At 43.5% G+C, this 25,151-nt stretch overlaps 1 protein-coding gene and 1 pseudogene across 1 annotated transcript in view; one reads left to right on the top strand and one right to left on the bottom strand.

The window, feature by feature from the left end:
* The window catches only part of Rcan2 (regulator of calcineurin 2), a 240,321-nt gene that overhangs the window by 53,396 nt on the left and 161,774 nt on the right, over positions 1-25,151 (top strand). The window lies entirely within an intron of this gene.
* Positions 20,135-20,787, bottom strand: LOC118569606 (annotated as a pseudogene).

The raw sequence follows: 25,151 nt of genomic DNA, 5'->3' as shown, positions 1-25,151 counted from the left end.
CCTGGACCTGAATACCTTCTACAATGGTCTTGAATCTTTTAACGATTCTTTGCTAATTGAGACCCTGCTTTTAACTAACTGACATTCCTTGGAGAGATGAGAACAAGTGTCTGTTCATACCAGATAGGGCACTGGGCAACAGATCAAAGAAATGACTCCAACCAAGTCTGCCATAGTAAAATAATGAATTTATTAAGGTCCCTTACAGGAACATGGCTGACTTAAGGGCAGCTGAGTCCTCAGGAGGCCCACCTCAGCATGAGTGACAGCTCACAATAGCTTCACCCCTGCAGCTCTTGCCTGACGTGCACACGCACTACCCCCGCTCAGGTCCACTGGAGACTCTTCTCCCATTCAACACTTCTTTATTGCTCATAGTACCTTAGGGAGGGGTCTGATGAATCTTGTAGCTTCATGAACTTCCTGTGTTTGGCTGGTTTCCTTGAGCTTCCAGAGGGGATCTAATGAGTCACCTTCCTCCTCTGAGGAGTAAAACTTTCAACTCAGAGAAAGTAGATATGTACTAGCATCTTCCTTTATGCTATACTGTTTCCTAAGCTGTACCTAGGAAGCATCCCAAGATATCCTAAAGTATTCAGGGTACCCAGGGAAGGGTAGTGATGGACATATACTAGTGTGCTGTCTAGATTTAATGTCAACTTGATATAATCTAGAGTCACCTCGGAAAAGCATCTTAATAAGGAATTATCTAGAACAGGTTGACCTGTGGGCTCTGTCTGTGGGGCATTGTCTTAATTGTTAGATAATGTAGGAAGCTAGTCCACTTTGGATGGCAACATTCCCTGGTTTGAGGCCCTGGGCTGTGTAAGAGTAGAGAAAGCTAGCTGAGCACACCCCTCTCAAGCAAGCAAGGATGCTCATATTCTCTTTGCTCTTGACTGTGGATGTGATGCCACTGGATGCCTGAGTTCCTGCCTTGATTTCCCCATGCCTTGTCATTTTGTTGTACTTACTATCATGGCAGTAGAGCATCCCATAACTACGGCTGCTACTCTTCCTACTGTGCTGGAAACATTGGATATGTTTTTGTTCCTTGTTGTTCAAGGATGTCCTCAGGGCAGGACAACCATTTTCTTCATATGTCCAGCTATCTGCTTGCAAAATGTTCATCATGGATCACAGCTGGGCTTGTTGATTGATGATAGTCCCTCCTAGAATGAAGGGTTTTCAGGGTCATTAGGCATTCACCAGATATTCCAGCCACATTGCCAAGGCATTTGTATGCAATTTTGCCCTAATTGCACATGGCCTTGGGTGCTATGGGGAGTGCTAGAGTATATCAGCTAGGAAGATTAGGGAAGGGAACTCTGTGTGGCTATGGAGACACCTTAATCCATGCCTGCTGAAGACTTCCTAGTATGACTGCTTCGGGGTCATCCATCCGCCTGTAATCCCTCACCCATACTCTGTAAGGAAGCCAAATAAACTCTTTGGTTCCAGGGTAAACCTTGATGGAACCATACTCTGTCTTGTCATTGGGACATTAGGAAATAGAGGATAAGCATTGCTTGGCTTCCCCCTGGGAGACAATTCTGTCAACATTTAAGCAGTGCCATGCATGTGGCTCATAGTCTGTCTCCCTGTGTTAGCTGTAGTGGAGTTGGATGAGACCTCGTTCATAATCAACACTATTGTTCTTCCTCCCGGGCCCTGTTCTAATGAGGATGACCAAGGAGCAAGGGTGTTGGAGGGATGCAACTGCCTTTAACTTTGGGTGTCTCCAAGTCCCCAACAAATGGACCAAGGCACAGAGATAGGCTCTGCATGGGTGGCACATTGTGTAAGTGACCCACACTCCCTTGTCTTCTCCCTTAGCTGTGATGTTTTGCTCTTTACAGAAGGTGAGCTGTGAGCTTGCTTATTTTAAACCTGCAACCTGTGAGGGGAAAGGGTGTTCTTTGACAACATTACATCACTGAAGCCTCTAGGTGTTGAGTCATCAGTATTTTTAGGCAGCACCATGCTTTTTTTGGTTGTTCTAAGAATAGTCTCTATGCCTGGACTCTACCGAAAGTCACCTCAGTGAGGATCCTGTTACCACTTGGCGGGCAGAACATTGCCTTCTCTAATCCCAGAGCCAGCCCTTGCAGAATTTCTCCTTTTGGGGTTTTCTGTGGTCAAGAGGATACCCTTATCAGGGGCTGCCTTTTAACACTATCAGCCCTCTGCTACATGTGCTGATTGTTGTAAACATCATGAATGATGGCTGTTCATGAGAGTAGAGTTCCTGAGTTTGGTTCCCAGCACCCAGGTCAGGTGGCCCACAACTGCCTCTATCCCAAAATCCGGATCCCAAACTGCCTGTAATGCAAGCTCCTGAGAGATCCAATGCCTTTGGCATCCACAGGCACCTGCACTCATGTACATAAACTCACACACACACACACACACACACACACACACACACATATATACATAATTGAAAAGAAACTTAAAAAAAAAAAAAAAACAAGGTAAAGATCCCTCCCTTCTAAGGGCTCCTTAATGTCTGCATTCCAAGCCCACCTGCTGTTAGGAACTTTAATTAGTGACTTTACTCAATTTGTGAACTTGTCAAGGCATGGCACCATGCTGTATGTCTTATGGTTTAAATGACTCTAGATCCCTCCTGTTGGGACCATGAGGTGGAGGGTGCTGCTGTTGGATTTTATGCCAGATAACTAATAAACAGCCCAAATAAATGACATTATAAGTTGTTAAACTAAATAAGCATATAAAGCATAAATCAAACCATGCTGGAACTTGGATGACAGAGTGATGAAGCTGAAGATGCAGCCAGCCTAGAAATGGAACTCGGTGGCTTGGGATGAGGCTAGTTTTCCTGTTGCCCATTCAGTGCCTGGCCTAAATGTGATCATTGTATTTTATGTGACACGTGAGAGCTCTGAGGAGTCCTAATGATTTGTGAGGACAGCCAAGTGCTTATCCAGCTGTGGCAGCTGCTCAGAACAAAATGAGGCAGTTGTTTAATATTCCATTAGTGTCCCTTTTATGTCTGGAGGTGACAGAAGAGCCATCATATGACCTAGCAGAGTAGCTGGGAGGATGAGAGCATTCTGGTGAGACAGCGCAACATTTTGAGTCACCTAAGTCCTAGAAGAGTTGATGCTACTTTTAATTATTGATATATATTTTTTTAAAAGACTTTATTTCTTTTCTTCTTCTTCTTCTTCTTCTTCTTCTTCTTCTTCTTCTTCTTCTTCTGCTTCTTCTGCTTCTGCTTCTTCTGCTTCTACTACTACTACTACTACTACTACTACTACTACTACTAATAATAATAATAATTACACATGTGTGCATGTCTATGGGTGGGTATGTGCATGTAAGTGCAGAGAGGCCATAAAAAGACCATCAGTTCCCCTGGAGCTGAAGTCACAGGTGGTTGTGAGCTGCCAAACCTGGTTGCTAGGAACTGAAGTTGGGTCCTCTGTAAGAGTAGTGCCTGGTCTTCACCACTGAGCCACCTCTCCAGTCCTTGCATCCACTTTTGTCAAGAGCTCAATCCTTCCTGCAGAGGTCATTCTGTCTCTAGGGAAATGCTGTTGCACAGTCATTAAGGGAGGGGGCGCTAATACATATGAGTTCAAGTTCAGGACTACATTCTCATTCATTGTGTGACCATAGGCAGTTTATTTAATTTCTCCAAATCTTAGTTGATGCTTATGCAAAATAACATCAAACAGTATTGACCTCTGTGAACTGAAAAGAAATTGCTCCATATGTATAAAAATCCTAGAAGGCTGATTGGTGTGTGTGTGTGTGTGTGTGTGTGTGTGTGAGAGAGAGAGAGAGAGAGAGAGAGAGAGAGAGAGAGAGAGAGAGAGAGAGAGAGAGACAGAGAGACAGAGAGACAGAGAGACAGAGAGACAGAGAGAGACAGAGATTGTGGAGAGTTGGATTCTTGCAGGTCCAGAGTCAAATGATCTTAGGCTGTCTTAGTCACCCTAATAGCTACTTATTGTCACCTCTATGTTTGACCTGATGTCCTCATGACTATCAGGTAAATTATTTTGGACTGTACTAGCAGCCCACCAGCTGCTACCAACCCAAAGGCTAAGAACCTGCAACCCAGACTTCCCTGCTTTGCTCTAACTCTCCTACCTGATGTTTCCAAACAATGACTGTGAAACATGTCTTGATTTGGGAGTCTTTTTTCTCTGTAACTATAAAACCTTCATGAAACTGTTACACTATAGTGGAGTATTTTTATGTGTGTGTAGTGTGCATGCATGTATATGGGAGGAGCACACATGTATAATTGTGCATACATGTAGGCCAGTGGTTGACATAAGGTATCTTCATGGATTGCCCTCCACCTTATATATTAATGCAGGATTTTAGGCCAGATCAACTAAAAAACAGCCCAAACAAATGGCATTGTGGGCTGCTAAACTAAACATGCATATAAATTGTAAATTAAACCACGTTGAACTTGATGAGAGAGCAATACACTTGAAGATCCAGCCAGCCCAGAAATAGAACTCTATGGCTCAGGGTGAGGTTGGTTTTCCCAATGCTATTGAATGCATGCTCCAAATGTGATTGAGGTATTTTATATGACTCTTGAAAGTTTTGAAGAGTTCTAATGGTTTTTAAGGAAACCACAGCTCACTGAACCCACATCTCACTGAACCCAGAAATCATCGAACCCAGAGCTCACTGACACACTGATTCAACTGGTCTAAAATTGAACTTGCTCTGGGGATTCTCTCTCTCCATTCTGAGTACTGGAATTACAGGTGGGTGGCCATGCTCACCCAACATGTACATGGGTGCTGGATCTGTAATCCAGTCCTCATTCTTATCCCACAAGCAAGTGCTTCCCACTGAATCAACTCCCCACTCCCACCATAACCACTCGTATTTAGCTCCAGAACGTGTCTTATTCCCTTTGAGGTGAGAGATTTGTGTTTGCACCAACACTTGATAGGGTTGTTGTCAGATATGCTAATACAACCCTAGTATCTTGATCACAGGGACCATGTATTGGCTAACAGTGATGCTAACTCCTCCCAGCAGTCTGATCTTTGCACCTTGCAATATGGAACACCCCACTGATTCCTTGTTTTCCTCATCTATGGCTGTTGCATTACTTCCTGGAATGTGCTGTTTTGGTAGACTCCTGTTGCGTGTCCCCCTACCTTCCAAAGAGAACCACTTAAATTGAGATGAGGGAGGTGGTACACCAGATGTCCATCTTTGAAATCTGAATGTTCTACAAGGACCAACCCAGAGGAAGCCTATTCACTCTAGTTTGTCAGTGTTTGGGCATGGGGGCAAAGGAGGTTCAGCTCCCACGACCGCTCTCAGCAGCTGCAGATTTAGGGACCTTAACTCGGGCCAAGCTGGGACTCCTGGCTTCCTCATTGAAACTTGCAGGACTAGTAGGTATGGTGAAGCAGAGCTGGGAGTTTTTTTTAAAGATTGTTTAATAGAAGCTTTTGCATGAAGATTAGGAAGGAGACAAAAAGAGGCACTGAAGAAAGTAAGGCACACCCAAGGGTGGGTCTGGGCTCCTCTAGGAGGTGCAGGACATCATTTTCACAGTAGTCATGTATTTGGGTGGAGCTTGAGTTACTTTCTTATTGGTGGTTCTGGAAGCATCTGGTAGGATTACCAAGGACCAGGTGAATACCCTGCCCATATGATACAGAGGTTAAGCCATCTTTATTGTAAACAGCTTTGTTTGAGATTCTCAGGTAATGTTGGGGAAAGGAACAATGCCCTGCCCAAGGTCATAGACATTCAGGCCTTAATCCTGGGTTACGTTGATTTTAACATAAAATATCTATGAAAGTATTAACTCTATGCTGGCAGCCTTGACAGAAAATGTTAATTGTGCCAGAATTCCTGCTTCATAGCGAGTGAGAGGCTTCAGAGAGACTTGGAGATGATGAGTTCTCATCTCTAATAACTCTATGGGGTTTTATTTTGGCCTTTTTATTCTGCCTTGTACTCAGAGTCTCAAGCGGCTACACATTTCCTCTCTGCATCAAAACACTGACAGTCCTGTGTCCTCAAACTCTCGCATTCATCAGAAGACATTTTCTTTTATGTTGACTGTATAGTTTAAAAGAAGAACTCCAGGGGTCATAGAAGGGCTCAGTTGTTAAGAGTGTGAGAGATAAAGAATAATCTTGGTTTTACAGAAAGGAACACACTAACAATGCAAAAGTAGGTTGGCAAGGCAATTTCTTTTTGTAAAAACTAGTGCACCCAAACCCAGACTGGACTCTGGGCTAGCAAGCCCACAAGAACAGGACTTTGACTCAAACACAGGCAACGTCTGTGTCTCCCCGCTGGCTGAGCTCTGAGCTCATAGTGTTCTGCAGTCAGCTTGTGTCCCAAAGCCATGAAGGAAATCAGGGAGAGAACTAGCCTCCCCAGGCCATCAAGTTCTGGGATTGCAGTGGAGCCTTTGAATAAATGCAAGTTTGATGAGGTAGGAGAGGTTTTAAGAATTAACATAATAATTTTACAAGTTGCATAGATTTATGGACTATTGGCCCTTGAAAAGCTGGCTATCTTTGATAAGAAACAAACAAACAAACAAACAAACAAGCATGTCTCAAGCTTGCTGTTCTTGCAGAGAACCTGGATTTGGTTCCCAGAACCCATATCTCAGGATGCAACTGCCAGTAACTCCATCTTCAGGGGATCCAAAGCCCTCTTTTGGTCTCTGTGGGTAATGCATGCGTGTGGTACACACACACACACACACACACACACACACACACACTTTTTTTTTTTAAGATGAGTATCAGTCATTTGGCATTTTATGTATCTTATTTGCTCAATATTTATTTTTCCTGTGAGCTTTTGCCACGGTTGGAACAACTTCCTTTGAAGTTTTCTGAACAGGCCCGTGAGTCTTGCCTTCCTGTTCCCTTCTACTTACCTTTATTTCATTTTCTAGGAGAAACTGGATTGGTTAAACAAACCTTCACTGTGGGCAATTCAAGACATTTCAGAAATTAATTTCAGAAAACAAATATCTAAATTCAAGAGGCTTTCTCTGCTGGTGTCTCATCCTTGCTAATAGCAAAGTGTCAGTTTGTGTGACTCACCCTTTAAATATGTCCACCAATGGAAGAAATGTTATCATTTACATCAGAAGGTGAAGGCAGATGAAAGCCAAGCCTTGGGGAAAACTGATGATAGTCTTTTTGTTTATTACGTACTTAAGAGTTCTCCACAGAGGCTCATTTACTGAGCTCAAACACTTTCCAGCACCTACTCCTGAGGAATAAGCAGCTCAGCCAAACAGGTGAGTGTAAAGGGACTTTTCTCTGGAAGGAAAACATGGTAAAGAAAATTTGCATGTGAACCATAACTCTAACACTCTTGTTTCATGTGATTAAAGATGTGATGTTAAGAAACTGTTCTTGTTGGGGGAGGAAGAGAGAGGAAAGAGAGAATGAGAGAGCGAGCGAGCACGTGCAGGTGCTACAGTACACTTGTGGTGGTCAGGGGATGACTTGTGGGTGTTCATTCTCTTCTTCTACCATGTGGATCCCAGAGATTGAACTGAGGACCCTGGGCTTGATGTCAAGCACCTTTACCCTCTGATCTCAGTCTCTAGTCTATAAAATCACTATCTAGAGAATCCTAGGTAGTCAGTGTGGACAGAGTACAAGTGAATCCAGTGGCTGGTAACCTTTTCAAATCTCCTTTGGTACAGGCTGTTATTTGTGTTTTACTAATTATCACTTAACACAAAGCATTAGAATATTCTGATCTATTAATGTATAAAAATATCATAATTATAAATAATGCATTGGGACATTGCTGTCAGGAACAGACTTAATAAGGGAAGCCCGGAACCTCTGGCGGTATGCTGCAGCCCATACTCTGGAACTCCTGACATTTGAATCTGATGGTTGTGGGTGGAGAGCCCTCTCATGCTCTATGGGATACTTAGCTTGCATGGGGCCCTCCCTCTGCCCAATAGGATGCTTAGTACCATCCTTGTCCTCCATGCTGAGATGCCATGTTGACTCTGTTTCTACTTATAATAACCAAAACTGTCCCCAGACATTGCCAGAGTCTATAACCTCATTGATAACAGGAGTATCCTGCGTGTTTCTTTCTCCTTAATCCAGGACATCATCTTACTGGCTGTGTTATTGAACTTAGGGGTCACAGTGTGTGCCCCAAGCCAGGTCCAGCCACCCATCCTCATTAAGGCAATTCCATGATTCAAAATCATAGAGGAAAACAGAAGAGAGGGATTGAGTCAATGTGGCCCCATTGGGAAAATGGACAAAGAGATCAAGTGACTCCCTCAAGTCTGTCTTTGGGGCCCTGAAGTGAAGTCAAAATTTAAATAGAGAACCAAGAATATGCACAGTAAGGCAGTCCAGTCAGATGTGGTCTCCTTGTCAGGACTTGAGTCTGCCAAGTCATTAGGACTGTGTGAAATCACCTGAAGGTAAGTTCTCCCCATGACAAGCCTGGTGTCCTGTCATTCTCCAGCAGGAGACTCCCAGGGAAGTTCCCTTGTTTTTGAGGGGACCATTGTTTCAATGGTCTGATAGTCAGATTGAGAGACATTAGTGTCCCTTCAAAATATCTTATTTCTGCCATGCTGGTTACAGTTAGGAATCTCAGGAGGGGCCACAGGAGCATCACTAAAGGAATTCACTTATAAAGCTTCAATTTAATTATGTGCATTTGAGAGACTGAGAGTATGCATGTGTGTATATTGGGTGGGAGTGTATCTGTGTGTTCGCTGATGTGGAGACCAGAGGTTCATCTTAGTATTCTTCCTCAGGCACCATTGGCTTTATTTTTTGAGACAGGGTCTCTTACTCCGGGGACTCTTCAATTAGGCTAGGCTGGCCCACCAGATAGCTTTGGGAATCTTGCCTGCCTCCACCTCCCTAGTTTTGGAATTGCATGCACACACCACTATAAACTGAGAGAATTTGTGACTGAAATATTTATTGGTCCAAGTACCTATGTACTTATGCTCAACACTTAGTCAATTCATTTCTATTTTGTGTTCCAGGAAGAACAGCCACCTTGCCAGGTATGTCCTCTGAGCAAGGCCCGAAAGGAGCGGGGCTATGCTGGGTCCCCTGCTCACATGCACGTTTGTCAGCTGGTGGAAATTCTGGAGTACTAAAGATAAACCAGTGAGCATAAGAGAACCACGAGGAAGTCTTAGATTAGCTTTCTAAAAACCACCCATGTTATCAGGGCTATTTTATGGTTACACCTAGTATGTGATGATGTGACCTCTCACTAGCTCAGCCACCACCAGCAGCATTTCACATGGAAGCTAGCCATCAAAGCGCTGATACCAGAGGAGTGAACAGAGTCTAAGTCAGGTGTATTAGTCACCTGCCACCGCCATTACCACACACTCAGGACACCAGGCATGCTGAGTTTATGCCAAAGTAAGTCTTGTTCTGAATTTGTTTTCTGCATTGTTGGTCCACATAACTGTGTGGAAGGGTATGTGCCTATAACCCAGCACTTCAGGGACAGAGAAGGTGGAATCCCTGGAGCTCATTTCCCAAACAATCTTGCTCAGTCAGTGAGTTCCAGATTCAGTTAAAAACCTGATCGGCCAGTTGGTGCGCTCTCTCTCTCTCTCTCTCTCTCTCTCTCTCTCTCTCTCTCTCTCTCATCTCTCTCTCTGTACCTACCATCTATTTATTATCTATCAATCATCTACCTACCTACCTATCTCTCTTTCTCCTACTTTCTTATTTATGATTAGGTGGTCAAGCCTCCAAGTCAAATGAACCCCCTCAAATGAGCTTGCTATCATTGTGAATGAGAACTTTCGATTTGTGAGTATCTTTGGTGTCTGCTAATTCATATTTACTCATGATAGTGTTAGTTGTGAGTCCATGAACACACTGGTCAAATTTGTTGGTAATTGGTTGTTTTTGTATTTTACACTTAGAAAAACAATTGTTTCTAAAGATTTTGCTGGCTGTTGATGAAGCTTACAGAATAATAATACCAGATCACAACACTAAAGGTGATACAAATGTTATTGTGGCAAGTTCCACTTTCTTTAGCTGATACAAAATTCAGTCAGTTTGCAAACACAGCTCATGAATTATCTTACATCCCAGCACATAGGCCAAAGATCTTAGCTGCCTGGGAGGCTGAAGCAGGAGGATCAAGAGACCAGTTTGAGTAACATCTTGAGAACATTTCCTCTTTTGTCCTCCAGTAGCTGGTCTTCTTTTTAGTTAATTCTGAACTGGACTGCTATGACTTCAGTATTTGGATGCACAGACACATGGTGCTAAAAATTCAAAGTCAATAAACGTCAGAGCTTCCCTATCACATTGGGAGTGAGTTAAGATTATTCTCATCCCATGAGAGCAGTGCTGATCCCACTTTTCATTCATAGAGTTTCAGGCTGAGTAAACCTGGGCAGAGCATAGTTTTTTCCTTATAATTCTAATCTTTGTATAAGTGTTGGGTTAAAATTAAGGAAGGCCACTAATACATAATCTCTTCACTCATGTGAACACTTCCAAGGTGCACATGGGGACTTAGAGATTTATCAATGTCACATGATCATTTGGTTATGTGATCATTTTGATGGTTCCTAGGAACAGATGTTTCTGAATTGCTCTAACCCTTAGGTCTCTGTGAAGACATTGCCTCTACCCCCCCACCACAGGGTTTGTGTGACACACTGATGACAAACCAAGAGTACACATTGACTTTCTTTGTTTTTCCTTGAGTGACTCCAACTAGGATTGAGAGGTGTCAATAAGCGCTTCAGTGAATGTCCTTTTATTTTTAAAAATATGGTTGCTTTTTACTTTAATTTTTAAATATTTTTGTGTGTATCATGTATATGTGTATGTGTATAGGCATGCATGTGGAGGTCCTCACCTTGTACTTTGTGGCAGAGTATCTTGTTATTGCCTCTGCATACACCAGGAAAGCTGGCCAGCAAGCTTCCAGGATGTCTTAGTTAAGGCTTTTATGGCTGTGAAGAGAAACCATAACCACAGCAACTCTTCTAAGGAAAACATTTAATTGGAGTGGCTTGCTTACAGTTTCAGAAGGTGAATCTGTTATCATCATGACAGGGAGCATAGTCACACACAGGCAGACTTTGTTCTGGCTATATCTTGACCAGAAGGCAGCAGAAAGTCGACTGAGACACTGGGCAGTATCCTGAGCATAGGAAACCTCAAAACCCGCCCCATAGTGATACACTTCCTCCAACAAGGCCACACCCACTCCAACAATAGTGCCACAACTGATGAGATTATGGGGACCAATACAAACCATCAACCAGGGACTCTCCTGCCTCTACCTCCATTCTCCCTCAGGAGTTCTGGGACTGTGGAGCAGCTACTATACCTTGCTCTTACAGTTCCGGGCTTCTGAACTCAGATCCCCAGGCTTGCCTAGTAGGCACCTCACTCACCCCGGTATTTCAGAGGCCCACTGTTTCAGATGTAGAGGTTTTCATCAGCGTTTCAGGGCTAGCTGTGCTTTTGAAAATTCAGCATTCTTCCCTGACAGACACAGCTTGGGGAAGCCAGTCAGAGAAGAACGTCTTTTGGTTCTTGCTTGAACTTCCCAGCAGCAAGTTCCTCTCAGAGCTCCTCCTGCTTCCATATTCTGCTGTCTTTGTTCGTTAATTATTTACGCCGGCCACATTCTTTTCTCCCAGAGATCACTTTCCTGATTGATGGCATCTGGGGCTTACTATACAAAAGTATTTTAAAGGCTGTATCAGGGGGGAAAAAATCACTTTTTCTTTCTTTTCCTTGCTCTTTCAATTTTTAATAACCCTTTGAGTCTGTGGCTAATAGCCTCCCTTAGATCTCTCATCTGTTGTTTCCCATTTCATATTCTTGGTACAGAGATGCGGGGAATTTTCGGTTGCACATCCCTTTGAAGAAAGTCATCTTTCATTTCTCAGTGAGAATAAGTAAAAGTGAAGTCACACCTATTGGGCGATGGTGGTTATGAATCTAAATACCAGTTTAGATGACCATGAGAAGGTAAATTTGAACCCAAATTAAGGGGAAGGAGGAGGAAGTTTGAACTACAAATGTGAGTACATTTTCACTCACATATTATCTACATCTTTATCTTTTTCTAGCCAACTTTAGGAAGCTTTTCATTGTCAGCTGTACACTATGAAGTACCAGTGCTCTATCCACAAATGAGTAGTTTCTTTGAACTAGGCACTGGCATCTCTTCACATCTTTAGATGCCACCATCATGCTGAACACTAAGCTCTTGCCCACTGCCTTGTAGGCAAGCTCTCCTCCCAGGCCTGTGTGTATCCTGAACCAAACCAGCTGTCACAAGTTTTAACTAGAAATTCTACCTTCCATACCATTCACAAACTAATCCCATGGTGCTGCTTCCTGATCAACTCCTTTCTGTTCACTTTTATCCATGGTTGAAGCTTTGGGCATCTCCACTAGGCTATTGCAGTTGATGCTCTTCTGTTAGGCATCTCCACTAGGCTATTGCAGTTGACACTGTTCTGTTGGGCATCTCCACTAGGCTATTGCAGTTGACACTGTTCTGTTGGGCATCTCCACTAGGCTATTGCAGTTGACACTGTTCTGTTGGGCATCTCCACTAGGCTATTGCAGTTGACACTGTTCTGTTGGGCATCTCCACTAGGCTGTTGCAGTTGCTGTTCCCCTGCTCTCCAACTGGTCCATCCATACTGGTTTTCATTCCACTTTGTAAATTGGATGGTTTGGGTTGTTTCAGAGCTCAGATTCATGATATGTATGCCCCATCCAAAGCCTCCTCCTTCTTTCAGAATAAAGGTCAGTGTTATTAGTCTAGCACTTAGGGCTTAACCCATCTCAGATCCTTTTCTCATACTGTACCCCTAGCCGTCTGTCTCCAGTCATGCTAGTTGCCACTGTTCTGTGTTTACACATGTTGTGGGCCCCTAGAACCTTTGCATTTTTATCTGCCAGCATCCATTATTCCCACCCAATCCCTTCTCCTCCCATGACAGCCTAAGACCCTGTTGTCCCTTGGTTTGTGTCTTGATGGGACCTCTCCTCTCTCAGAGCATTCATCTCACCACCAACGATTCACTTCTTCACATGATTTCTAAACACGAACTTCACAATAGACACTGTAGTTCAAGAGCAGGAACACATACCATTCCCTGCCCCTGGGCACAGCCTGGCATATACCTTTGCTGAGGAAATGGGTATGGGATACCTTCCACTGGTTCCTTCTGGTCCTCCCTGTACCTATGAAGCATTTCACATGCAGCCTATCTAGTTCTTGCAGAAATGAAAACTCTGATTAATCTCTGACTAATATTCAAATATAATAAGCAAAGTCTGATGGGTACTATACAGCCTCCTAAGCACTTTGTGACTCATTTCAATTAGTCTTTTCAGCAAACGAGTGAGAGAAAAGACATGCAATTTCACAGTAGTTTGTGATGCCAATGCAGGTCTATTGTCATCAGAAATGGAATCCTCATCTTTTGACTCCAGATTCAGATGTCTGTATGGTTGTACCAAGCTGCCTCTTGGGTGGCCAGTTCAGAGTGTGACCCATGCACTTGACTATAGTTCTGTTATTCATTTACGGTTCATGACAACAGGATCACGTAGGTGCAGCTCTGTGGGAACCTCCTCCATACTCCCATTGGCCTTGGTCCATTGGACAATGGACCATGTAGTTCATTTTTGAAAACCATTACATGAACCAAGAAGATGGCTCAGGAGTATAGGACCTTTCTGCCTAGTTTGTCACATGAGTTACACCCCTGGAAGGCACATGATGGGAGGAGAGAGCTGACTCCAGCTGTCCTCTGACATCCCCAGCTGCACTCCCATCTCTGCCTTTGCAGTGGAGAACTGAGTGTGTGTCTCTGCACCCAGCTTCTTACATTGGTGCTGGGGATTCAAACGCAGGGCCCCATGCATTGTTGCCATTTTCTCAACCGCCATCAAGGGATCCCTTGAGAGTGGGAAGAAAGCATGGCGAGGAAGGCTAACTGATTCAGCAGTGGAAGGGGTGACCAGCTCGATTGCTCTGTGAGGGAGAAACTAGGCAAAAGCCTCCAACAGAATCCCTCGGAATTCCGGGTTCTAGAGCCCCAAGCACAGTGGAGGAAGAAGGTGACCAGGTGGCTGGGATGAAGAAGGTGCGGATTGAAAGTTAAATCATCCTCTTTCCTCTGGGGCTCTGAGTGACAACTTTCCAGGCCAGAGATGAAAGAGCCTTTCCTGGAAAATTCTAAGCCATTGCTTCATAGAAAATCCCATACAAATGACTTGATCATCCCTTTAGTCAATCAACAAGCAGCTCTCGAGTGGCAACTATGTTTTTGTCATTGTTGAAACTATTATAAGATATAAAGTGTATCATCATCCATGGCGCTTTTGAGAGAGACACACACAGACAGAGACAGGGACAGAAAAAGAACACATGAAGGAACACAATACAATTTTCTTTTAAACGTTTTTGAAGGTTTGTTTTCTTTTCCGTGTCTGGGTGTTTTCACCAGCATGCACATCTGTGCACAACTGTAACCTGGAACTGGGAGCCGTGTAAAGCCCTGTTCCCCTGAGTTGCCATTTGTCAGGGTCTTTTTCCCAGCAATGGGATGACTCTAGAACACCATGGCTTTCTTTTCTTTCTCTTGCAGTTCGTTGATGACTATTCATTGAGGAAGAACGAGGTGTTCGCTGCAAGCTTTATGGTGCTTTCTCTTTTCCTTCTTTTCCTTTCTCTTCTCTCTCTTCCTTCTCTTCTTTTTCTTCCCAAAGGAAGCACCTCTCTTCCTCAGCACTCAGCAGCAACTACGCCATGCTCCCTGCTCCCTTACCACACTGATTAATTAAAGTGGTTAGTGGGAAAAGTCACACATTTTCTTACCTGTTAGAAAACTGCTTGAAGATGACAAGAATTACATCTGAAATAAATTGAAAAAAAAAAAAAAACAAAACCCTGCACACAAGGAGGAGAAAGGTTTGTGCTTAGAAACAACTATTACAGGCATCTTAGGAAAGGTCTTGTCAGCAGAGTGGAATGCAATTAGGGAGTTATTTTATGGATGTTTATGAACACTCTGAAGATTCCATCCATTTGAAGCAGCATTAAAATAACAATAAAATTTCTGTGGGGAGAAAGTCTGACACACCTCTGAAGGAAGTGATTGGTCTCCAGCTGAGGTAGCTCAGGACCTAGGGCTGTCAAGATAGCAACACGCTTCTCAGCAGAGAGGTAATCTCATTGCAAGGAATGCCTGTGCCCCTGAAGACCAAGCATTGGAGCTTTGATATATACCTGAATTTTTAAAGGCAAGCAAGCATGTAAATGTCTCTAAAAATCTACACATAGGTCTTTACACTTCAGGAAATTCATACTGTCATTTAATTTTTTCCTTCTCCTAACTGTAAGAAAATAAGCAAGAAGAAACACTCAGAACATGTCTTCTCTTTTTCATCTTTTAGAAAAAGTCTTGATACTTAAATACACATTTTCATGAGCACACCTTTGTCAGAATATGCTCCATGAGAGTTGCCAAGATCCTTCCAGGCATCTGTGAGGCCAGCCACACTGCTAGAACATTTTGTCAAATTTGCTCACGTTCTTACATAAGTGCACAGAATTGTCTAAAAGCTGCACAGTGTATATAGCATTATTTCTCTGAGTACCAGTTGCACAATCTTGTGTCTGAAATTTTTGCTTTAGTATCCATTATAGCAACTGCACAATGATATACTCTTGTTTTTTTTTTTTCAAAACACCTCCAGTGTCATCAATAATATTCCAAGCATAGTGGGTGCGGAGGGCAGAGTTTGAGAGTAGAGCTACCAACAGACAGATGAGGGTAATCCTGAACGAGCTGCTGACATCTAAGCTCCAGAAAGTTGTGCATTGCTTATATGGCCTTGGAAATTTAGATTTCCTTTTCAGTATCATAACTTGATATATGTCACATGACCGTGACCACTGGCTCATATATTTCCTACCAGTCTCCCTAGAACCAAGGCTTCTTTGTGTGAACACTTTCTGATGCTTTATCACTACACCCCCAGAGCTAGAGGAAGGCTTACGGAAAGGCTCACACTATGCATTGGTTCCAATCTAAGACACTGAAATGTTGCACATACCACCTACCATAGCCCAGCATCTCTGTGGAGATGAGACAATTAAAGGACTTCTGTGAACTGCTGGCCTCGTTGCCTTGACCTGCTCTCCATCTGAGCAACATTCTCTTGGCACTAGGTTAAAACAGATGAATAGGGGTGCATGGCAGATTTCACACCTCAGTTTAGTGTGGAAAGACTGTCTCATCCAGGAAGAAAGCAAAAACGTGCTAGGTCAAATCTAGCATCAGGAAGGTGGCAATCAGACAAGACACACTACAAGTGGGTGGATAAGTTGAATCTGGGACAGAGGCACACAATTTTCTTGTTTGTTTTGTGTCCTTTGCCAGAGAGGCAGACACTAGAGTGATTAAGAAGGGGAATATAGGGGCTAGAGAGATGGTTCAGCAGTTCAAACACAGGCTGCTCTTCCAGAGGCCTTGAGTTCAGTTCCCAGCCCCCACATGGTGGCTCACAACCCACTGTAACTGTTGTTCCAAGTCATCTAATGCCCTCTTTTGGCCTCTAGGGGCACTAGGTATGCAGATGGTGCACAGACATACATGCAGACAAAACACCCCTACACATAAAACAACAACTTTAAAAGGAGTGTATATGTGAGTTGAGTTGGTTTTTGAACCTTAATTTTTCCACTTGCTCACTCTATAACCTTCAAAGAACTATGTAGCCAGTCTGTGTTTTAGTTTACTCATGGGTAAGCTGAGTGTGATAAGGGTATTCCCACCTCTCTATTATGGTTGTTTTGAAATTAACGGAACTGAAAGCATGCTTGCCTTTAGTAAGTTGTATATAAGTCAATGTGTGAACAATAGTGTGTGTGTGTGTGTGTGTGTGTGTGTGTGTGTGTGTGTGTGTGTGTGGTGTGCGTGTCTGTGTGTCTGTGTTGGTGTTGTATTTGTGGGGGTCGGAGGTCAGCCTTGGATGTTGGTCCTCAGGTGCTTTCCACCTTTTCTTAGAGATGGGCTCCCTCATTTACCCAGAAATTCACCCAGTGGGCCAGGCCAACCTAGTTAGCCTGTGGGCTTTCAGGAATCCACCTGCCTCAACTTCCCAGCAGGCCATTTCTGGGATCGCATGTATGCACCACCTTGCCAAGTCTTTCACATCCAAACTCAAACCCTGATGCCTCACTGACTGAGCCATTTCCCTAGACCCACACTGCGTTCTCTTCAGCAGAAACTTCCGGGGTCTAGGAAAAGTCGGCTGTGAGTGAAAGGGGTGACTCGGGACGGTTGGGATGGTGGTGTGTGAGCAGCTGCTGGGTCGTCTAGGATGCCTCTTCTTCTCTGTGTCCTCCGTGAAGTAGAGAAGACAGGTATGCTCATCTCGTTAGAGTGTGAACTTCCAGAGAAAGGGGTAGCGCCTAGCATTGAACACAGCATGTACTAGAAAATCCAATGACCAGAGCACTGAAGTTCAGTCTCTTTTCAAAACTCAGTTCAAAAAGTAGTAAAAAAAAAACACAAACAAATTAAAAAACAAAACAAAAACAAAAAACAAAACAAAACCAGAGCTGAGACAAGTGAGAAATCCAAGCACAGTGAAAACATTGGCATAACAGGGCATTTACAAACTGTCTATAAGCAGGTGAGTGAGTGGGTGAGGAAGACAGAGCCCTGAGAACTAGCTGCAGAGGGGAAGGGACAATCTCCTTCTTCAGCTGGTGGCTCCAGTGTGAACCCAGGAAGAGGAAAGCAGTGGGTGGGTGCTGTCGCCTAAAAGGTGGTCCTGAGGTCCCAGAGACATGGCTCAGCAGTGAAGAACAAGGATGACCTTACCAAGGAGCTGGATTCAGTGCCCTCACTGGTGGTCCAGCTCCAGGGACGCTGACACTCTCTCCTGTCCTCTGCTGCCACCCACCCTTACATGAACACACGCACACACACACACACACACACACACACACACACACACACACATACAGAGGCATATACTCTTTTAAACAATGAAACAAATCTTTAAGAGGAAGCCCGTCTCCATTGTGAGTCTTTTTTTCTGTTTTTCCTACACAGTTGGGAAGTGTCCTGGAAGTCTGTAGACCTAGGCTTTGGGCTTTGTCTGTCCACTGTAACCGTCAGTATGGTCTTACACAGGCCACTTGACCTTTTGGGCCTAAGTCTCCTCATTCGGAAATAAAATGGGTAAATTAAAGTCACCTCCAAGGGTGATTCTGGGATCCCTTGGCTTTTCTAGAAACACCAGAACTTCCTGGAATGGGATTAAGAATCTAGATAGACTAGGAGTCACAATCCAACTCACCCCTTCCTTTAGCAAGGCACTAGATCGCTCCAGCAGAGTGTTTTGACATTGCCAGGAACAAAGGGCTCCTGGAAGGACTGAAGGACTGTTCATTCCTGCCTGTCTTAGCGGGCCAGCTGAAGGTGTCTGCCTGGCCAGAGAATAAGCCATGCTTCACAGGAAGTCACTTGTCTTGACAAGACCACTGTTCTGGGATGGGAGGGGTGCCCCCAATAGCTTCATTACCCTCCTTAATGCACACCTCTTTCATGTTACTGTGACAGTGGCACTGTGTGGGAGCCCACAAGGACTCCAACTTGTGCTTTGACTCAAAGTCAGAGAGACAGTTTATGTTGCTCTCCCAGGCTGCATAGTAGGGTGCAAAGGCATGGTTACCAGGTGTCTTATACTTCGAGGCCGAATCACAAGATACTTTGTCGTGGGGCATGGCTACTAGGTGTTTTGAAGGGTCACTCAACTTGACCAAATCTGTTTAGTCTGTCCACAATTTAAACTACAGGAATAGGCTCTTATCACATCCTTGGTGTTGCGTCTGAATAAACTGCCCTCGTTCACTTCTTCTGAGTGTTATTCCCGGGGAAGGGTTTGCAGCAGGGGGAAGGGTTTGCAGCAGAGTTTGGCCTTGAGGTTCGGTGGTTCCTTCTTCTCCATTCCCTTAGATGCCAGCAGCATTCTGGATGTTGGAGTGGAGACTTCCTTCCTTCCACTACCACCCTTTTAAAATTCATTTCCCTATGTGCTTTTGGCTTATTTTCTTCTCCTTTCAACATGAAGAAGCGATGGGGAGGCAGCAAAGACAGGAGCGAAGTGGAGTTTTTTGGTTTGCTTTTTTTTCTGTTTTTTCTTCTTTTTGTTCAATATTCTTATTTGTATTTTTTACTTTTATTTCAATATGATTTTCTTCCTTCTTGGTTCCCTGAGAAATCCATCCCCCAGAACCGAGCCTTTAGCTCTCTTTTCTTTGAAAATATTTTTCTCTCTTGGAAAAGGCATCCACCAACGCTTGCAACCCATGACAGCACGTGCCTTTTGCTCTTCTGTTTTGAGACTGTTTCCGCCAGGTGCTGCCTCCATCCTCTGGCTGTTCAGAGCATTGGCTGTGAATGGCATACTGTGCTGAGGACACAGATCCGTGACCCCCATCTTCAGACAGTTCTATGGGGTCTAACTGAAGTCATAGATATGGTCAGATATGTCAGCGACAATACACAGCACCAAGTCAGCTGCTTTTGGATTATGGAAATATGGGAAACCCTCTGTGGCCTTGGAAGAAAGGCTTCCTGGAGGAAAGGGCATTGGAGGAAGGTCTTAAAGGCTGGCTAGGTGTTTATGAGCATGGCATTCCCCACGATTTTCCTATTTTGTTCAATGTCATCATCTGTCACCTCAGTCTCAGTATGTCAAAGGCCGTGTTCTTCATTCATCTTTTTTCTGAATTACTCCACCCAGGCACCTACTTAGCTTTCTGATTTCTTGTCTCCACAACCATTTAAGGAAAACACATATTAAACATTTTATTTTCTTCTTTGTTGCCCTATTGTTGGACATGACACCACCCCAATTCTCATCTTTTTAATTTTTTTCATTCCTTTATCTTATTTTTTTTTACCATCAATAAGAAATTTACTTATTAAAAAAAAAAAAAAACTCCAAATGCTGGCATTGTCCAGAAAATTTTAACAGGTTTATTTATAATTGTTATAAAGTTAAACTGTTGAAATATTGTTCACTGAAACATTTTTCTTGCATTAATGCTTTACATCTTGCATTTATATTAAAAATTCACACACAAATAAAAATAGAAAAACTGCCAATACCTGATTTCTGTCCCCTATTTTTCCACTTGCAACCATATACTTAGGTACCTTTTGACCCCATGGAAAAAATATCTAACATTCAGAACTACTGATAACAGGAAAAAGAGGAAAAATTTTTTGAGAATGAAATGTTTCCCCTCATAGTGGACTCTTAAGCACGTTCTCCGCATATGCGGCATGCTAGCTGGATATCTTTTGGCATAATTGGTACACGTTTGGCATGGATAGCACACAGGTTGGTATCTTCAAAAAGGCTAACCAGATAGGCCTCACTTGCCTCCTGCAAAGCACCAATAGCTGCTACTCTGGAAGCGCAGATCTGTTTTGAAGTCTTGAACAATTTCTCGCACCAGACGCTGGAAGGGGAGCTTGAGAATCAGAAGTTCAGTGGACTTCTGATAATGTCTGATTTCACGGAGTGCCACAGTACCAGGCCTGTGATGATGAGGTTTCTTCACCCCTCCACTAGAGGGCGCACTCTTGCGAGCGGCTTTAGTAGCCAATTGTTTCCTGGGTGCTTTACCACCAGTGGATTTGCGGGCAATCGGCTTTGTACGAGCCATGGTATGGGCACCTCCTTACTTACCCCCTTCTCCTTCTGCTGGAGCTCTGCAAGCGAGAGGCGGCGCTGGCGTTCGGGAGCAGCCGCAGCTGCAAACACCATCTTTTTAAAAAATCATTTCCATAGCGCCAGTTGTTCCCACTCTGCTATCTTTTGTCTGGGCCACTACAGTGGACCCCTCCTTGGTTAGTCTTCTGCAGTTGACCCTCTCCATTTTATCAGTTGTGTGCAACTTTGAAATGTTAATATTTTCTTAACACCATACTGGTTTGTCACACACTCACTATGTGTTCAATGCTCAGAAGGCTTTCAAGTGTTGTATCTCACTTATTATCAAACCAACCACGTGAAGTAAATCCCACACTTGCCAAATAACCCCTCAATCTATACTACAGCAATCCACAAGCTCTTGGTCAGTAGGAGTGACGTTCTGTACATCCTCAATACTCAGTGTATATGATGTATTTGTTTCCTGCTAGTATTTGCTTGTATGTCCAATCAGGGCTGCGGAGATAGCTTAGTCAGTGAAGTTCTTGCCATGCAGACATGGGGACCTGAGTTCTGATCCCCTGAAAAGGCCAGGTATGGTGGCATACTCCTGTGATTCTAGCATGTTGTGGAGGTAAAGATAGGTAGATCCTTGGAGCTCATTGCTCAGACTACTTAGCTAGATCAGCGAGCTCCAGGTTCAGTGCAGACTCTGTCTCAAAATATATGATGCAGAGTGATAGAGGAAGACCCCTGATGTCGACTTCTGGGCTCCACAAACACGCATGCACAGGAATGGCCATACACACACAGATTATCTGATTTGAGTCATGGAAAGAGACAGGACACCCTCACTCCAGATTTCATGTGTTGATACTGTTATTCCACTATTCCACGCCCTGGGGGGTTCTCTGTTCTATAATCCCTCCTGGTGCTGAACAGCTCTAGACCCCCAGGTTGCTAATGCATCCGGACCACATGTTTCTCTACAGACATAGGGTTCACATGCACTAGGCACATAGCAGTCTGATAGGATTATTTTAGACTCAGATTCAATTTCATTCCTTACATGGATTTCAGAGGAATTATGGAGTTAAATTATTTATTGAATGGTCTTATTTTTCACGAAATTTTTTCTTTAAATGTAGGGATTCTGTGTTTATCTGCTCAGGAATTCATATTTTTAACAAGTAGAAGCAATTAGGTTTTAAAAAATACTTAAAACATGAATGAGGTAAAATCACCCAAAATCTGATCTGTGGGAATCAGAAATTCCCAGCTTTCTCAGGTCCAGGTGAATTTGCAGAAAAAAGTAAATGACATCTTTGTTTGTTTCAGGAGTGTGTAGAAAATAACGTATCCTTCATTTTAAAAGGCAGTTTGCTGACACAAAGAATATGATGAGCCAGCCAACTATTTAGAAATGTTCTTGACTTTGCCCTAAAAAATGTGTGTTCTTTCTCAGCCAAGATGGCTTGACATCAGCTTTCCTCTCAAGGGTCACTGCTGCCCCCTGCTGGTAGCAAGGATTCAGCAACAGACTTCCAAACGCACTATGAATTTGTTTCCGGAAGATGGGATTTTCATGAAATAATATAATAAAAGTTTGTGATTTCATTATATTTTAAAATATTTACATAGTAATACAAGATGAAATTAACTTTATGGGAAACAGTGCATTCTAAAGGAGGTTGGACGAAGATATAAACAAAGGATTGACTGTAGAAACAGAACCAAGGCTGTGGATGGAGAGAGAAGGCAGACAGAGTGGTGATGTTGGAGGAAGTTGTTCGGTGATTGGAGATGGGTCTTAGGCTTTCAAAGATATTACCTCTCTCACTCACTGGGCCTGAGCTAGAACTTTTAATGCTTAGCAGTGGGTTCATCTAGTAAAACGACCCTGACTTGTACCATTTTCTGATTCTCGGAGTTCAAATGCTAACTGTGGTCGTCACTGTGGGGTCATCAATGTGGGTCATCCAGAGACATACTGTAGATGCCAACATGTAGTCTTTCCATTACAGACACAGGTAACCTCATGAGCATGGAACCTAATGAAATAAGGTGATTTCATTGGGAAACATTGATATGTGAATATTTATTATTTCTGTTGTGATTTATCCACTTGAAAATACTTATACTTTAATTTTTATGGTGGTCACATTTCACAACCTGCCAGTAAAATTTTGGGGAATTTACTAGAAGGTTCTACAGACTGGGTAAGAGCTAGTTGGTGGCAGGCTTCTGGCTCCATCCATGGGATGTCTGGGTGATGCAGACATCAGATGAGAACAGTGAAGGGCATGCCCTGTGGCATTATGAGAAGGTCCTGATTGTTAGAGTGGGGTTCACAGCTGATTTCTGGAAGGAATGGACAGATTTACTTTGATCTGGGGCAGGTTGGAAAGTTAGAATGCTTAAGGATTGGAGGATTGATAACCCAGAAAAACTGTTTATGAAATCACAGAGAGGAACAGTTAAATTGTCTCCTTTTAAAACTGAGGTTACTTTTTTCTGATCTTGTCCTAATAGACAATAAAGAAGGTTTAAGTTATGTTATAGAGTCAGTGTTAAATTATTATATTTATACGCCTTTGCTTCAAATAAGGGTAGTGATTGATTATCTCACAAGGTACTGAAGTTCAATCACCTTCACAGTATGGATGGCGGTTAGGGAAGGCACCCCAGCTCATAAAATGCATACACGAGGACCTGAGTTCGATTCTCAGAACCCAAGTAAAACGTTGGGCTTGGGGCTGGAAAAAAACGGCTCATTGGTTAAGAGTACTTACTGCTCTCGGAGTTTGGTTCCCAGCATCCACATGGCAACTCACAACCTTTTTAACTCCAGTTCAGGGGACTCAAAACCCTTTTCTGACCTCTGTGGGCTCTGACCTCTCTGACCTCTGCATGCAGGTGATGAACCACATTCCTATGCTCAAACACACACACACACACACACACACACACACACACACACACACACACACACACAGGAAGAAATTTGTGTTAGTGAGCATAGTGTAGCACCAGACAGCTGGATTTGGATTTCATTTACTATTTTTATTTTAAAATAAATTTTTAAAAAAGCTAGGCATGGCAGTACATACCTATAGTCCCAGCAGTGGGGAGACAGGCCGAGGGGATCCTGGGGTTTACTTGCTCACCAGTGTAGATGAATCAGAGAGTCCCAGGTCCTAGTGAGAAACCCTGTCTCAAAAAGAGGGTAATGATGAAGGAAAAAAAAAAATCCAAAGTTGACCTCTGACCTCACACAAGCGTCCCTCTACAACACCCCCCACAGATATACATATGTACATGTACACATGCACAGACACACACATGTACACACACATACATGTACACACATGCACGCACACATATGCACACACACATTACATGGAAGAGATTTGAGTCAGTGACATGGTGTTAATACCAGCAGCTGGTTTTGAGTTTCAGACTGTTCATTCACTACCTATGTGCCGGTGGGACATGGAAAGGTCTCCCTGAGCCCATGTTTACCAGAGAAATGGGTGTGAGCTCTCTGGAGTAAGGTTCTACTGTAAGAGTTCACTGTGCAGATCATGAGGATGTAGGACAACTTGCCATTGCTCTAGGACGATGACTCTCAGCCTCCCTAATGCTGTGACCTTTAACACAGTTCCTCACGATGTGGGGACCCCCAACCAGAACATTATTTCTTTGCTACCTCATAACTGTAAATTTGCTAGTTATGAATCAAAATGTAAAAATCTGATATGTGGTCTCCAAAGGGATTGTGACCAACCCACATGTTGAGAACCGCTGCTCTAGGATCTTGAGCCTTTGGGAATGCAGTGGTTTGAAGTGTCACCATTGGCTACTGTGTTTAGGTACCTGATCTCCAGTTGGTGACTCTGTTTGGGGAGTTTATGCATGTGGAGCCTTGGTGGAAGAAGTACATCACTGTGTTTGAGGATTTATAGCCTCATCCCACTTCCTGTTTCTCTACTTCCTTTGTGCAGATGACATGTCATCAGCCAGCATCTTCCTCTTGCTGGCAACATTAGAGACACTAGCCCATAGGAACTGCAAGCCAAAACAGACTCTTCCATAAATTGCTTTTGATCTTAGTATGTTGTCGCAGCAACAGAGGAGCAACCAATACGATACTGATATTTAGGAGTGTTTTAGCATGCTGGCCTGGTATACCATCTGAGCATGTTGGATTGGATCAATGAGATATACAGTCAGGGGATCAGCATCCATGTTTGACCTGCCCTCCTGGCAAAGCACAGACTGCAGAGAGTGGCCAACAGAGTTGAGGCTTCATCTCCTTTCGCTTTTGCTTATCAGGAATGAACAGGTCCTTCCTCCTCACCCAAAGTAAATTTTCCACCCGAGTTCATTTCACAGTCT

This window comes from Onychomys torridus, chromosome 18 (genome assembly GCF_903995425.1).
Source record: "Onychomys torridus chromosome 18, mOncTor1.1, whole genome shotgun sequence".
NCBI classification, from domain to species: domain Eukaryota; kingdom Metazoa; phylum Chordata; class Mammalia; order Rodentia; family Cricetidae; genus Onychomys; species Onychomys torridus.
Note: the sequence above shows the minus strand (reverse complement) of the source record. Positions and strands in the feature narration are given on the sequence as shown.